A 15,725-nucleotide genomic window follows, 5' to 3' on the forward strand; every position below is an offset into this window, starting at 1 on the left:
CTCTCAACGGCGTTGGAAAGTAGACATCCTGGGCTTTCCAGCAATATATGATAGTCCATACTTTGCCCAAGATTTGATGGCCCAAACCGGCGTTCAAAGTCACCTCAAGAAATTCCAGCGTTAAACGCCGGAACTGGCACCCAAATGGGAGTTAAACGCCCAAACTGGCATAAAAGCTGGCGTTTAACTCCAAGAAGAGTCTCTACACGAAATTGCTTCATTGCTCAGCCCAAGCACACACCAAGTGGGCCCGGAAGTGGATTTTTATGTCATTTACTCACCTTTGTACACCTTAGGCTACTAGTTTTCTATAAGTAGGACCTTTTGCTATTGTATTGATATATCGGGGTAGCTATCTTCATTTTTATGCTATCTTAGATCATTGGGAGGCTGGCCTCACGGCCATGCCTAGACCTTATGCTTATGTATTTTCAACGGTGGAGTTTCTACACACCATAGATTAAGGTGTGGAGCTCTGCTGTACCTCGAGTATTAATGCAATTACTATTGTTCTTCCATTCAATTCCGCTTGTTCTTTGTCCAAGATATCACTTGTTCTTCAACATGATGAAGGTGATGATTGACGCCCATCACCATTCTCACTCATGAACAAAGTGACTGACAACCACTCTTGTTCTACAAGCATCTGAGGCTTAGTGAATATCTCTTGGATTCCTGATAACACGATGCATGGTTGATCGCCTGACAACCGAGTGCTCGCCTGACAAACGAGCCAGCCATTCCGTGAGATCAGAGTCTTCGTGGTATAGGCGAGAACTGATGGCAGCGTTCAAGAGAATCCGGAAGGTCTAACCTTGTCTGTGGTATTCTGAGTAAGATTCAATGACTGAATGACTGTGACGTGCTTCAAACTCCTGAGGGCGGGGCGTTAGTGACAGACGCAAAAGAATCACTGGATTCTATTCCGGCCTGATTGAGAACCGACAGATGAATTCCGCTATGCTGTGACCAGAGCATATGCAATCGTTTTCAATGAGAGGATGGGAGGTAGCCACTGACAATGGTGAAACCCTACACAAGCTTGCCATGGAAAGGAGTAGGAAGGATTGGATGAAGGCAGTAGGAAAGCAGAGAGACGGAAGGGAAGGCATTTTCATGCGCTTATCTGAAGTTCCTACCAATGAATTACATAAGTATCACTATCTTTATCTTTTATGTTATTTTCGTTCATCATCATACATTTGAGTCTGCCTGACTAAGATTTACAAGATGACCATAGCTTGCTTCAATACTAACAATCTCCGTGGGATCGACCCTTACTCACGTAAGGTATTACTTGGACGACCCAGTGCACTTGCTGGTTAGTTGTGCGAAGTTGTGTAATGCCATGGAATTGAACTACCAAGTCTTTGGAGTTCATGACCGGGGATTATGAGAGTTGTGAAAAGTATTGTTCACAATTTCGCGCACCAAGTTTTTGGCGCCGTTGCCGGGGATTGTTCAAGTTTTGAGCAAGCTTTTGGTAACATCAGTGCCAAGATCCGGCAACAACACCAATTTTTGGCGTTATTGCCAGGGATTGTTCAAGTTTGGACAACTGACGGTTCATCTTGTTGCTTAGATTAGGTATTTATTTTTTTCGAAATTCTTGAAGATGAATTCTAGAGTTTCATGATGATTTGTTGAAATCTGGCTGGCTGAGAAGCCATGTCTAATCTGATTGGACCGAGGTTTCAACTTATCACCACAAAAGCTTGTTGATTTTCATCAATTTTGCTTTTGGAGCAGTGATCTGCTAAGGCTTGGCTGACCTTTGGTCATGTCTAGTGTTTTGGACCGAAGCTTTCTTTGAAAGCTTGGCTGGCTGTGAAGCCATGTCTAATTCCTGGACCGGAGTCTTAGACTAGCATTGCACTGATTCCTGGAATTCTCATTAAGAATTTTGATATCTTTTTCCCACTTAATTTTCGAAAAACACAAAAAAATTACAAAATCATAAAAACCAAAAATATTTGATGTTTCTTGCTTAAGTCTAGTGTCTCATCTTAAGTTTGGTGTCAATTGCATGCATTCATTCATGTGTCTTAAAGATCTTCAAGTAATTCTTGATGATTTCCTACTCTGATCTTTGAATTCTTTTGGCTTGAGTGTTTATGTGTCTCATATAGTGTCAGTAGTATACAAACTGCTAAGTTTGGTGTCTTGCATGCATTGTTATTTGATTCTTGTTGCATTTTGATTATTAAAAATCCAAAAATATTTTTAACTTGTGTCTTTTCAAGTCAATAATACAAAGAATTGAAGATTCAGAACATACTGCAGAGGAATTATACAGAAAAAGCTGAGCATTCGAAAATGCCCAGTGAAGAAGACAGACTGGCGTTTAAACGGCAGCCAGGGTGCCTGGTTGGGCGTTTAACGCCCAAAAAGGGGTGCATTTTGGGCGTTAAACGCCAGAATGTATACCATTCTGGGCGTTTAACGCCAGGATGGTGCTAGGGGGAAGAATTTTGTTTTCAAATCAATTTTTTTTCAAGTTTTCAAAGTTTTTCAAAATCAAATCTTTTTCAAATCATATCTTTTCAATCAAATGTTTTCAAAATCAATTTCTTTCCTTTTTCAAAGATACTTACTAACAATTAATGATTTGATTGAACATTTTTTGCCTTTTCTGTTAAGGAAGGTTTTATGTTTGAATCATATCTTTTCTTGTTAGGCAAGTCATTAATTTTTAAAATCATATCTTTTCAAATTGTTTTCAAATCATATCTTTTAAAATTGTTTTCAAATCATATCTTCTCAATCACATCTCTTTAAAACTAATCATATCTTCTCAACCACATCTTTTTCAAAATAAGTTTTCAATCAAATCTTTTAGATTTCTAATTTCAAAATCTTTTTCAAAAATCACTTGATTTCTTTTCCACTTTCAATTTTCAAAAATTAGCAATCAATTTTTAAAATGTTTTTGACATCTTTTTAATCAATTTTCGAAAATCCTCTTCCCTCCTTCCACATCCTTCTATTTATGGAGTATGACTCCTTCTTAATGGGCAATTCGAACTCCATCTAATTAAAGTTCGAATTCTTCTCCTTCTTCTTTCTTCTATTTTTTTCTTTTCCTCTGACACTTCAAGGAGTCTCTATACTGTGACATAGAGGATTCCACATTTTCTTTTTCTCTTCTCTTTCATATGAGCAGGAGCAGAGACAAAGGCATTCTTGTTGAAGCTGACCCTGAACCTGAGAGAACCTTGAAGCGAAAACTAAGAGAAGCCAAGGCACAACTCTCTTTAGAGGACCTGACCGAATTCTTCAAAGAAGAAGAACACATGGCAGCCGAAAACAACAACAATGCCAACAATGCAAGGAAGGTGCTGGGTGACTTTACTGCACCTACTCCTGATTTCTATGGGAGAAGCATCTCTATCCCTGCCATTGGAGCAAACAACTTTGAGCTTAAGCCTCAATTAGTTTCTCTAATGCAACAGAATTGCAAGTTCCATGGACTTCCAATGGAAGATCCTCATCAGTTTTTAGCTGAGTTCTTGCAAATCTGTGACACAGTCAAGACTAATGGGGTTGACCCTGAGGTCTACAGACTGATGCTCTTCCCTTTTGCTGTAAGAGACAGAGCTAGAATATGGTTGGATTCTCAACCTAAGGAAAGCCTGGACTCTTGGGAAAAGCTAGTCAATGCCTTCTTGGCAAAGTTCTTTCCACCTCAAAGATGGAGTAAGCTTAGAGTGGAAGTCCAAACCTTCAGACAGAAGGATGGAGAATCCCTCTATGAAGCTTGGGAAAGATACAAACAATTAATCAGAAGATGTCCCTCAGACATGCTTTCTGAATGGAGCATCATAGGTATTTTCTATGATGGTCTCTCTGAACTATCCAAGATGTCTTTGGATAGCTCTGCTGGAGGATCTCTTCATCTGAAGAAGACGCCTGCAGAGGCTCAAGAGCTAATTGAAATGGTTGCAAATAACCAATTCATGTACACTTCTGAAAGGAATCCTGTGAACAATGGGACTGGTCAGAAGAAAGGAGTTCTTGAGATTGATGCTCTGAATGCCATACTGGCTCAGAACAAGATATTGACTCAACAAGTCAATTTGATTTCTCAAAGTCTGTCTGGAATGCAAAATGCACCTGGCAGTACTAAGGAAGCTTCATCTGAGGAAGAAGCTTATGATCCTGAGAACCCTTCAATGGAAGAGGTGAATTACCTAGGAGAACCCTATGGAAACACCTATAATTCTTCATGGAGAAATCACCCAAATTTCTCATGGAAGAATCAAGAGAGACCTCAACAAGGTTTCAATAACAATAATGGTGGAAGAAACAGGCTTGGCAATAACAAGCCTTTTCCATCATCTTCTCAGCAACAGACAGAGGGTTCTAAGCAGAATACTTCTGACTTAGCAACAATGGTCTCTGATCTAATTAAAACCACTCAAAGTTTCATGAATGAAACAAGGTCCTCCATCAAAAATTTGGAAGGACAAGTGGGTCAGCTGAGCAAGAAAGTTACTGAACTCCCTCCTAGTACTCTCCCAAGTAATACAGAAGAAAATCCAAAAGGAGAGTGCAAAGCCATAACCATGGCCGAATATGGAGAGGAAAGAGAGGAGGTGGGCGCCACTGAGGAAGACCTCAATGGGTGTGCACCAACCTCCTCTGAGTTCCCCAATGAGGAACCATGGGAATCTGAGGCTCAAAATGAGACCACAGAGATTCCATTGGACTTACTTCTGCCATTCATGAGCTCTGATGAGTATTCCTCCTCTGAAGAGGATGAGTATGTCACTGAAGAGCAAATTGCTAAATACCTTGGAGCAATCATGAAGTTAAATGACAAGTTATTTGGAAATGAGACTTGGGAAGATGAACCTCCCTTGCTCACCAAAGAACTGGATGACTTGTCTAGGCAGAAATTACCTCAAAAGAGACAAGATCCTGGGAAGTTTTCCATACCTTGTACCATAGGCACCATGACCTTCAAGAAGGCCCTGTGTGACTTAGGGTCAAGTGTGAACCTCATGCCTCTCTCTGTAATGGAGAAGCTAGGGATCTTTGAGGTACAAGCTGCAAAAATCTCATTGGAGATGGCAGACAACTCAAGAAAACAAGCTTATGGACTTGTAGAGAATGTTTTGGTTAAAGTTGAGGGCCATTACATCCCTACTGATTTCATAGTCCTAGAGACTGGGAAGTGCATGGATGAATCCATCATCCTTGGAAGACCCTTCCTAGCCACAGCAAAGGCTGTGATTGATGTTGATAGAGGAGAGTTGATCATTCAAGTGAATAAAGAATCCTTGGTGTTTAAGGCTCAAGGATATCCCTCTGTCACCATGGAGAGGAAGCATGAAGAGCTTCTCTCAAATCAGAGACAAACAGAGCCCCCACAGTCAAACTCTAAGTTTGGTGTTGGGAGGCCACAACCAAACTCTAAGTTTGGTGTTGAACCCCCACATTCAAACTCTAAGTTTGGTGTTGGGAGGTTCCAACATTGCTCTGAGTATCTGTGAGGCTCATTGAGAGCCCTCTGTCAAGCTACTGACATTAAAGAAGCGCTTGTTGGGAGGCAACCCAATGTTTTATAGTTAACTATTTTCTTTTGTTATTTTATCTTTTTTGTAGGTTGATGATCATAAGAAGTCACAAAAACAATGAAAAAAGCAAAAACAGAATGAAAAATAGGAAGAAAAACAGCACACCCTGGAGGAAGAAGCTGCTGGCGTTTAAACGCCAGTAAGCCTAGCAGTTGGGCGTTTAACGCCCAGTCTGGCACCATTCTGGGCGTTTAACACCAGAAAGGGGCACCAGACTGGCGTTAAACGCCAGAAAAGGGCTAGAACCTGGCGTTAAACGCCAGGAATGGGCACCAGCCCGGCGTTTAACGCCAGAAATGGCTCAAAACGTGTTTTTGAGCAACTTTTGGTGCAGGGATGACTTTTCCTTGACACCACAGGATCTGTGAACCCCACAGGACCCCACCACCACTCTCTCTCTTCTTCCCCCATTCACCAACACCTCTTCCCCAAAAACCCTTCACCTATCAAATCCCATCTTTCTCTTCACCACTCACATCCATCCTTCATAAATCCCCACCAACCTCACCCTTCAAATTCAAACCACTTTCCCTCCCAAACCCACCCATAATGGCCGAACCATTACCCCCCCTCTCTCCTATATATACCCTTCTTCAACCCTTCATTTTCACACAACCTAAACACCACTTCTCCCCCTCTTTGGCCGAACACACCACCATCTCCCTTTTCCTCATTTCTTCTTCTTCTACTCTCTTCTTTCTTCTTTTGCTTGAGGACGAGCAAACATTTTAAGTTTGGTGTGGTAAAAGCGTTGCTTTTTCGTTTTCCATAACCATTTATGGCATCCAAGGCCGGAGAAACCTCTAAAAAGAGGAAAGGGAAGGCAAAAGCTTCCACCTCCGAGTCATGGGAGATGGATAGATTCATCTCAAGGATGCATCAAGACCACTTCTATGAAGTTGTGGCCTTGAAGAAGGTGATCCCCGAGGTCTCCTTTTCACTCAAAAAGGGTGAATATCCGGAGATCCGCCATGAGATCCGAAGAAGAGGTTGGGAAGTGCTTACCAACCCCATTCAACAAGTCGGAATCTTGATGGTTCAAGAGTTCTATGCTAATGCATGGATCACCAAGAACCATGATCAAAGTATGAACCCGGATCCAAAGAATTATCTTACTATGGTTCGGGGGAAATACTTGGATTTTAGTCCGGAAAGTGTGAGGGTGGCGTTCAACTTGCCTATGATGCAAGGAGATGAGCATCCTTATACAAGAAGGTCAACTTTGATCAAAGGTTGGACCAAGTCCTCACAATCATATGTGAAGAGGGCGCACAATGGAAGCAAGATTCAAGAGGAAAGCCGGTTCAATTGAGAAGGCATGACCTCAAGCCCGTGGCTAGAGGATGGTTAGAGTTCATACAACGCTCAATCATTCCCACTAGCAACCGGTCCGAAGTTACCATAGACCGGGCCATCATGATTCATAGCATCATGATTAGAGAAGAAGTGGAAGTTCATGAGGTCATAGCCCAAGAACTCTACAAGGTGGCGGATAAGTCCTCTACCTTAGCAAGGTTAGCCTTTCCTCACCTCATTTGTCACCTCTGTTATTCAGTTGGAGTTGACATAGAGGGAGATACCCCCATTGATGAGGACAAGCCCATCACCAAGAAAAAGATGGAGTACACAAGAGACCCCTCTCATCAAGAGATCCCTGAGATGCCTCAAGGGATACACTTTCCTCCACAAGACTATTGGGAACAAGTAAACACCTCCCTAGAAGAACTAAGTTCCAACATGGGACAACTAAGGGTGGAGCATCAAGAACACTCCATTCTCCTCCATGAATTAGAGAAGATCAAAGAATCATGAGAGAGACATTGAGGAGCTCAAGCACTCCATAGATCTTCAAGAGAAAGAAAGAGCCGCCATCACTAAGGTGGACCCGTTCCTTAATTTCCTTGTTCTTTATTCTTCTGTTTTTCGAAAATTATGCTTTATGTTATCTATGTTTGTGTCTTGTGATCATTAGTGTCTTTAGTGTCTATGCCTTAAAGTTATGAATGTCCTATGAATCCATCACCTTTCTTGAAAACGTGCTTAATTGAAAAGGAAAGAATTGCATGAATTCTGAATTTTATAACAGTTTAATTATTTTGATGTGGTGGCATTATTTTTGTTCTCTGAATGTATGCTTAAACAGTGCATATGTCTTTTGAATTTGTGGTTCATGAATGTTGGCTCTTGAAAGAATGATGAAAAAGGAGACATGTTACTGAGGATCTGAAAAATCATTAAAAATGATTCTTGAAGCAAGAAAAAGCAGTGAATACAAAAAAAAAAAGAGAAAGAAGCAAACGAAAAAAAAAAAAACCGAAAGAAAAAAAAAAGAAAAGAAAAGAAAAAAAGAGAGAAGGAATAAAGTTGTGATCCAAGGCAAATAAGAGTGTGCTTAAGAACCCTGGACACCTCTAATTGGGGACTTTAGCAAAGCTGAGTCACAATCTGAAAAGGTTCACCCAATTATGTGTCTGTGGCATGTATGTATCCGGTGGTAATACTGGAAGACAGAGTGCTTTGGGCCACGGCCAAGACTCAATAAGTAGCTGTGTTCAAGAATCATCATACTTAACTAGGAGAATCAATAACACTATCTGGATTCTGAGTTCCTAAAGAAGCCAATCATTCTGAATTTCAAAGGATAGAGTGAGATGCCAAGACTGTTCAGAGGCAAAAAGCTAAAAGCCCCGCTCATTTAATTAATACTGATCTTCATAGATGTTTTTGGAATTCATTGCATATTCTCTTCTTTTGATCTTATTTGATTTTCAGTTGCTTGGGGACAAGCAACAATTTAAGTTTGGTGTTGTGATGAGCGGATAATTTATACACTTTTTGGCATTGTTTTTAGTATGTTTTTAGTATGATCTAGTTAGTTTTTAGTATATTTTTATTAGTTTTTAGTTAAAATTCACTTTTCTGGACTTTACTATGAGTTTGTGTGTTTTTCTGTGATTTCAGGTATTTTCTGGCTGAAATTGAGGGACCTGAGCAAAAATCTGATTCAGAGACTGAAAAGGACTGCAGATGCTGTTGGATTCTGACCTCCCTGCACTCGAAGTGGATTTTCTGGAGCTACAGAAGCCCAATTGGCGCGCTCTCAACAGCGTTGGAAAGTAGACATCCTGGGCTTTCCAGCAATATATGATAGTCCATACTTTGCTCAAGATTTGATGGCCCAAACCGGCGTTCAAAGTCACCTCAAGAAATTCCAGCGTTAAACGCCGGAACTGGCACCCAAATGGGAGTTAAACGCCCAAACTGGCATAAAAGCTGGCGTTTAACTCCAAGAAGAGTCTCTACACAAAATTGCTTCATTGCTCAGCCCAAGCACACACCAAGTGGGCCCGGAAGTGGATTTTTATGTCATTTACTCACCTTGTACACCTTAGGCTACTAGTTTTCTATAAGTAGGACCTTTTGCTATTGTATTGATATATCGGGGTAGCTATCTTCATTTTATGCTATCTTAGATCATTGGGAGGCTGGCCTCACGGCCATGCCTAGACCTTATGCTTATGTATTTTCAACGGTGGAGTTTCTACACACCATAGATTAAGGTGTGGAGCTCTGCTGTACCTCGAGTATTAATGCAATTACTATTGTTCTTCCATTCAATTCCGCTTGTTCTTTGTCCAAGATATCACTTGTTCTTCAACATGATGAAGGTGATGATTGACGCCCATCACCATTCTCACTCATGAACAAAGTGACTGACAACCACTCTTGTTCTACAAGCATCTGAGGCTTAGTGAATATCTCTTGGATTCCTGATAACACGATGCATGGTTGATCGCCTGACAACCGAGTGCTCGCCTGACAAACGAGCCAGCCATTCCGTGAGATCAGAGTCTTCGTGGTATAGGCGAGAACTGATGGCAGCGTTCAAGAGAATCCGGAAGGTCTAACCTTGTCTGTGGTATTCTGAGTAGGATTCAATGACTGAATGACTGTGACGTGCTTCAAACTCCTGAGGGCGGGGCGTTAGTGACAGACGCAAAAGAATCACTGGATTCTATTCCGGCCTGATTGAGAACCGACAGATGAATTCTGCTATGCTGTGACCAGAGCATATGCAATCGTTTTCAATGAGAGGATGGGAGGTAGCCACTGACAATGGTGAAACCCTACACAAGCTTGCCATGGAAAGGAGTAGGAAGGATTGGATGAAGGCAGTAGGAAAGCAGAGAGACGGAAGGGAAGGCATCTTCATGCGCTTATCTGAAGTTCCTACCAATGAATTACATAAGTATCACTATCTTTATCTTTTATGTTATTTTCGTTCATCATCATACATTTGAGTCTGCCTGACTAAGATTTACAAGATGACCATAGCTTGCTTCAATACTAACAATCTCCGTGGGATCGACCCTTACTCACGTAAGGTATTACTTGGACGACCCAGTGCACTTGCTGGTTAGTTGTGCGAAGTTGTGTAATGCCATGGAATTGAACTACCAAGTCTTTGGAGTTCATGACCGGGGATTATGAGAGTTGTGAAAAGTATTGTTCACAATTTCGCGCACCAGCAGGGCTCCTCTCCTCAACCTAAGAGGTTTAGAAACTCATACTAAAAGAATGTAAAACAAAAATATGGCAGACCTTCTGGTGCAGGAAATTGTGATCACATTTTCCACAACTCCGCACAACTAACCAGCAAGTACACTGGGTCGTCCAAGTAATACCTTACGTGAGTAAGGGTCGATCCCACGGAGATTGACGGCTTGAAGCAAGCTATGGTCATCTTGTAAATCTCAGTCAGGCGAATTCAAATGGTTATGAGGGTTTGATAATTAAAAGATAAATAAAGCGAAAAATAACATAGCGATACTTATGTAATTAATTGGTGGGAATTTCAGATAAGCGTTTGGAGATGCTTTGTTGCCTCTGAACCTCTGCTTTCCTATTGTCTTCATCCAATCATGCGTCCTTCCTTCCATGGCAAGCTGTACGTTGGTGGATCACCATTGTCAATGGCTACCATCTGTCCTCTCAGTGAAAATGGTCCGGCTATGGTTCTCATCGCAGGGCTAATCATCTGTCGGTTCTCACTTGTGTCAGAATAAGATCCATTGATCCTTTTATACACTGTCACTGCACCCAACAGTCACGAGTTTGAAGCTCGTCACAGTCATCCCGTCCCACATCCTACTCGGAATACCACAGACAAGGTTTAGGCTTTCCGGATCTCAGGAATGCTGCCAATTATTTCTAGCCTATACCCCAAAGGTTCCAATCTCACTGATTTGAATGCTCTGTTATCAGGAGATGCTAGTCAAATGCATGGATCAGAGACCCAAGAGAATATACTCTAGCTGGCATCCATTGACTACGTTGAATATCATGTAGACCACTTGTGGTTGTCAGGCACGCGGATCTTGGCTAAGCGAGTACTGAAGAAAGTGGGTGATTGTCACATGTCACCCCTTTAGTCTAACTTAACTGAATTAAGTACAAGAGTATATCTTGGAGAAGAAGTAGCCGTGAATTGAAGGAAAAACAATAGTACTTGCATTAATTCATGAGGAACAGCAGAGCTCCTCACCTTAATCTATGAGGTGAAGAAACTCCACCGTTGAAAATATATAAGAACAAAAGGTCTAGGCATGGCCGAATGGCCAGCCTCCCAAATGGCAAAAGAATTCAAAAATAGGAGAAGAAGACCTGATCAAAGGATCGAAAAGTGGTCCAAAGATGAAATACAATAGTCAAAAAGTGCTATTTATACGAAACTAGTTACTAGGGTTTACAGAAAATGAGTAGATAGTGCAAAAATCTACTTCCGGGACCCACTTAGTATGTGTTTGGGCTGAACTTTGAAGCTTGCATGTGCATAGGCCATCCTTGGAGTTAAACTCCAGCTTTGGTGCCAGTTCTAGCGTTTTACGCCAGAAAAGGGTTTCTAGTGGGCGTTTGGACGCCAGTTTGGGCCATCAAATCTCGGGCAAAGTATGAACTATTATACATTGATGTGAAGCCCAAGATGTCTACTTTCCAACACAATTAAGAGTGCACAAATTAGGCTTCTATAGCTCTAGAAAAACCACTTTGAGTGCAGGAGGGTCAGAATCCAATAGCATATGCAGTCCTTTCTCAGCCTCTGAATCAGATTTTTGCTCAGGTCCCTCAATTTCAGTCAGAAAATACCTAAAATCATAGAAAAATAGACAAACTCATAGTAAAGTCCAGAAATGCAAATTTTGCATGAAAACTAATAAAAATATACTAAAAAGTGACTAAATCATACTAGAAACTACCTAAAAATAATGCCAAAAAGCGTATAAATTATCCGCTCAACACAACACCAAACTTAAATTGTTGCTTGTTCCCAAAGCAACTGAAAACAAAATAGGATAAAAAGAAGAGAATATACAATAAATTCCAAAATATCAATGAAGCTTAGTTCCAATTAGATGAGTGGGACTCTTAGCTTTTTGCTTCTGAACAGTTTTGGCATCTTACTTTATCCTTTGAAATTCAGAATGATTGGCATCCATAGGAACTCAGAATTAAGATAGTGTTATTGATTCTCTTAGTTCAGTATGTTGATTCTTGAACACAGCTACTTATGAGTCTTGGCCGTGACCTTAAGCATCTTGTTTTCCAGTATTACAACCCGATACATAAATGCCACAAACACATAACTGGGTGAACCTTTTCAGATTGTGACTCAGCTTTGCTAGAGTCCCCAGTTAGAGGTGTCCAGAGTTCTTAAGCACACTCTTTTTGCTTTGGATCACGACTTTAACCACTCAGTCTCAAGCTTTTCACTTGGACCTTCATGACACAAGCACATGGTTAGGGACAACTTGATTTAGCCGCTTAGGCCAGGATTTTATTCCTTTGGGCCCTCCTATCCACTGATGCTCAAAGCCTTGGATCCTGTTTACCCTTGCCTTTTGGTTTAAAGGGCTATTGGCTTTTTCTGCTTGCTTTTTCTTTTTCTCTTTTTTTTTTCTTTATTTTTCGCCTTTTTTTTCACAAGCTTTGTATTTTTCACTGCTTTTTCTTGCTTCAGGAATAAATTTTATGATTTTTCATATTATCAATAACATTTCTCCTTTTTCATTATTCTTTCAAGAGCCAACAATTTTAACATTCATAAACTTCACTATAAAAAATATGCACTGTTCAAGCATTCATTCAAAAAACAAAAAGTATTGCCACCACATTAAAATAATTAAACTAATTTCAAGATAGAATTCGAAATTCATGTACTTCTTGTTCTTTTGCAATTAGAAACATTTTTCATTTAAGAAAGGTGAAGGATTTATGAGACATTCATAGCTTCAAGGCATAGACACCAGACACTAATGATCATGTAATAAAGACACAAACATAGACAAAACATAAGGCATAAGAAATGAAAAACAGAAAAACAAATAACAAGGAAATTAAAGAACGGGTCCACCTTAGTGATGGCAGCTAGTTCTTCCTCTTGAAGATCCTATAGAGTGCTTTAGCTCCTCAATATCTCTTCCTTGCCTTTGTTGTTCCTCCCTCATGGCTCTTTGGTCCTCTCTAATTTCATGGAGGATAATGGAGTGCTCTTAGTTCTCCATCCTTAGTTGCTCCATATTGGAACTCAAATCTCCTAAAGAGGTGTTGAGTTACTCCCAATAGTTATGTGGAGGAAAATACATCCCTTGAGGCATCTCAAGGATTTCTTGATAAGGGACTTCCTCATGCTCTTGTTGAGGTCCATGAGTGGGCTCTCTTGTTTGCTCTATCCTCTTTTTAGTGATGGGCTTTTGAGATGAATCTCTCCATCTCCCATGACTCGGAGTTGGAAGCAATTGCCTTCCCTTTCCTCTTTCTAGATGTTTCTCCGGTCTTAGGTGCCATTAATGGTTATGAAAAAATAAAAAGCAACGCTTTTTCCCACACCAAACTTAAAAGGTTTGCTCGTCCTCGAGCAAAAAAAGAAAGAAAGGAGGAGAAGAAGAAGAAATGGAGGAGATGGAGGTGTGTGAAGGGTTCGGCCAAGTGGGTAGGAAGTGTTGGAGATGTATGAAAATGAAGGAGTAAAGAGGGGTATTTATAGGGTAAGGGGGAGAGGGAATCCATGTGATAGGGGTTGGGTTCCGGAGGGAAATGGTTTGAATTTGAGTGTGTGGAGGTAGGTGGGTTGTATGATGGTAAATAGTGGATGGATGTGAGTGGTGAAGAGGTTATAAGGAAGAGGGTAGGATTTGATAGGTGAATGGTGTTTGGAGAAGAGTCTTATGGAAAGTGTGAAGAAGAGTGAGAATAAGTTGGTGTAGGTAGGGATCCTGCGGGGTCCACAGATCCTGAGGTGTCAAGAATTTCTCATCCCTGCACCTTTTTAGTGTATAAACGCCCTCTGTGTGGCATTTCTGGCGTTAAACGCCAGGCTCATGCCCCCTTTCTGGCATTAAACGCCAATCTAGGCAGCTAGACTGGCATTTAACACCTAAAATGCTGCCAGACTGGGCGTTAAACGCCCATTCTACTACCCTTATTGGCGTTTAACGCCAGCCAGACACTAGACACCCTTTTCTGGCATTAAAGGCCAGTCTGTGTGCCATTTCTGGTGTTTAAACGCCAGTAAGCTCGCCCTCTAGGGTGTGCTATTTTTTTTGCTATTTTTCATTCCTGCTTTAATTCTGCAGCTATTTTTGTGACTTCACATGATCATCAACCTAAAGAAGACATAGACTAACACTAGAAAATAGAATGAAAAAGTAAGCAATATAGATAAATAAAATTGGGTTGCCTCCCAATAAGCGCTTCTTTAATGTCAATAGCTTGACAGGAAGCTCATACAGAGCTTCATAGATGCTCAGAGCATGGTTGTGGCCTCCCAACACCAAACTTAGAAGTTGAATGTGGGGGCTCTGTCTGACTCTGCATTGAGAGAAGCTTTTCATGCTTCTTCTCCATGTTTACAGAAGAAGATACTTGAGTCTTGAACACTAGGTAGTCCTCATTCAATTGAAGGACTAACTCTCCTCTACCCACATTAATCCCAGCCCTTGCTATGGCTAGGAATGGTCTTCCAAGGATGATGGATTCATCCTCATCCTTCCCAGTGTCTAGGATTATGAAGTCATCAGGGACGTAAAGGCCTTCAACCTTCACTAATACATCCTCTACAAATCTATAAGCCTGTTTTATTGATTTGTCTACCATCTCTAGTGAGATTCTTGCAACTTGTACCTCAAATATCCCTAGTTTCTCCATTACAGAGAGTGACATGAGGTTGATACATGACCCCAGGTCACACAGAGCCTTTTCAAAGGTCATGGTGCCTATGGTGCAAGGTATTAAGAACTTTCTGGGATCCGATTTCTTTTGAAGCAATGTCTGTTGAATCCATGTATTCAGTTCATTGATGAGCAATGGAGGTTCATCCTCCCAAGTCTCATTACCAAATAACTTGGCATTTAGCTTCATGATTGCTCCCAGATACAGAGCAACTTACTCTTCAATAACGTTTTTACCCTCTTCAGAGAAAGAATATTCATCAGAGCTCATGAATGGCAACAGTAAGTTTAGTGGAATCTCTATGGTCTCTGTATGAGCCTCAGATTCCTTTGGTTCCACAATAGGGAACTCCTTATTGGTCAGTGGACGTTCCTTAAGGTCTTCCTCACTGGGAATCACTGCCTTTTCACTCTCTCCAGGTTCGGCCACTTTGGATGTGGTTATGGCCTTGCACTCTCTTTTGGGATTCTCTTTTGTATTGCTTGGGAGAGTGCTAGGAGGAGTTTCAGTAACTCTTTTACTCAGCTGACCCACTTGTCCGTCCAAATTTCTGATGGAGGACCTTGTTTCAGTCATAAAACTGAGAGTGGCCTTAGATAGATCAGAGAATATGTTTGCTAGGCCAGAGAGGCTCTACTCAGAATTCTCTGTCTGTTGCTGAGAAGATGATGGAAAAGGTATGCCAATGCCAAACTTATTTTTCCCACCATTATTATTGTTGAAGCCTTGTTGAGGCTTCTGTTGATCCTTCCATGAGAAATTTGGATGATTCATCCATGAAGGATTATAGGTGTTTCCATAGGATTCTCCCATGTAATTCACCTCTTCCATTGCAGGATTCTTGGGGTCATAAGCTTCTCCTTCAGAGGAGGCTTCTTTCGCACTACCGGATGTAGCTTGCAATCCAGTCAGATTCTG

At 41.1% G+C, this 15,725-nt stretch overlaps 1 non-coding gene across 1 annotated transcript; it reads right to left on the reverse strand.

Moving 5' to 3' along the window:
• Positions 1-3,698: 3,698 nt before the first annotated feature.
• LOC130942567 (small nucleolar RNA R71) lies at positions 3,699-3,806 on the reverse strand. Its single transcript, XR_009071135.1, has one exon. It is a non-coding gene; the product is annotated as a small nucleolar RNA R71 (small nucleolar RNA).
• Positions 3,807-15,725: the final 11,919 nt, after the last annotated feature.

This window comes from Arachis stenosperma, chromosome 7, assembly GCF_014773155.1.
Source record: "Arachis stenosperma cultivar V10309 chromosome 7, arast.V10309.gnm1.PFL2, whole genome shotgun sequence".
Lineage (NCBI taxonomy): Eukaryota > Viridiplantae > Streptophyta > Magnoliopsida > Fabales > Fabaceae > Arachis > Arachis stenosperma.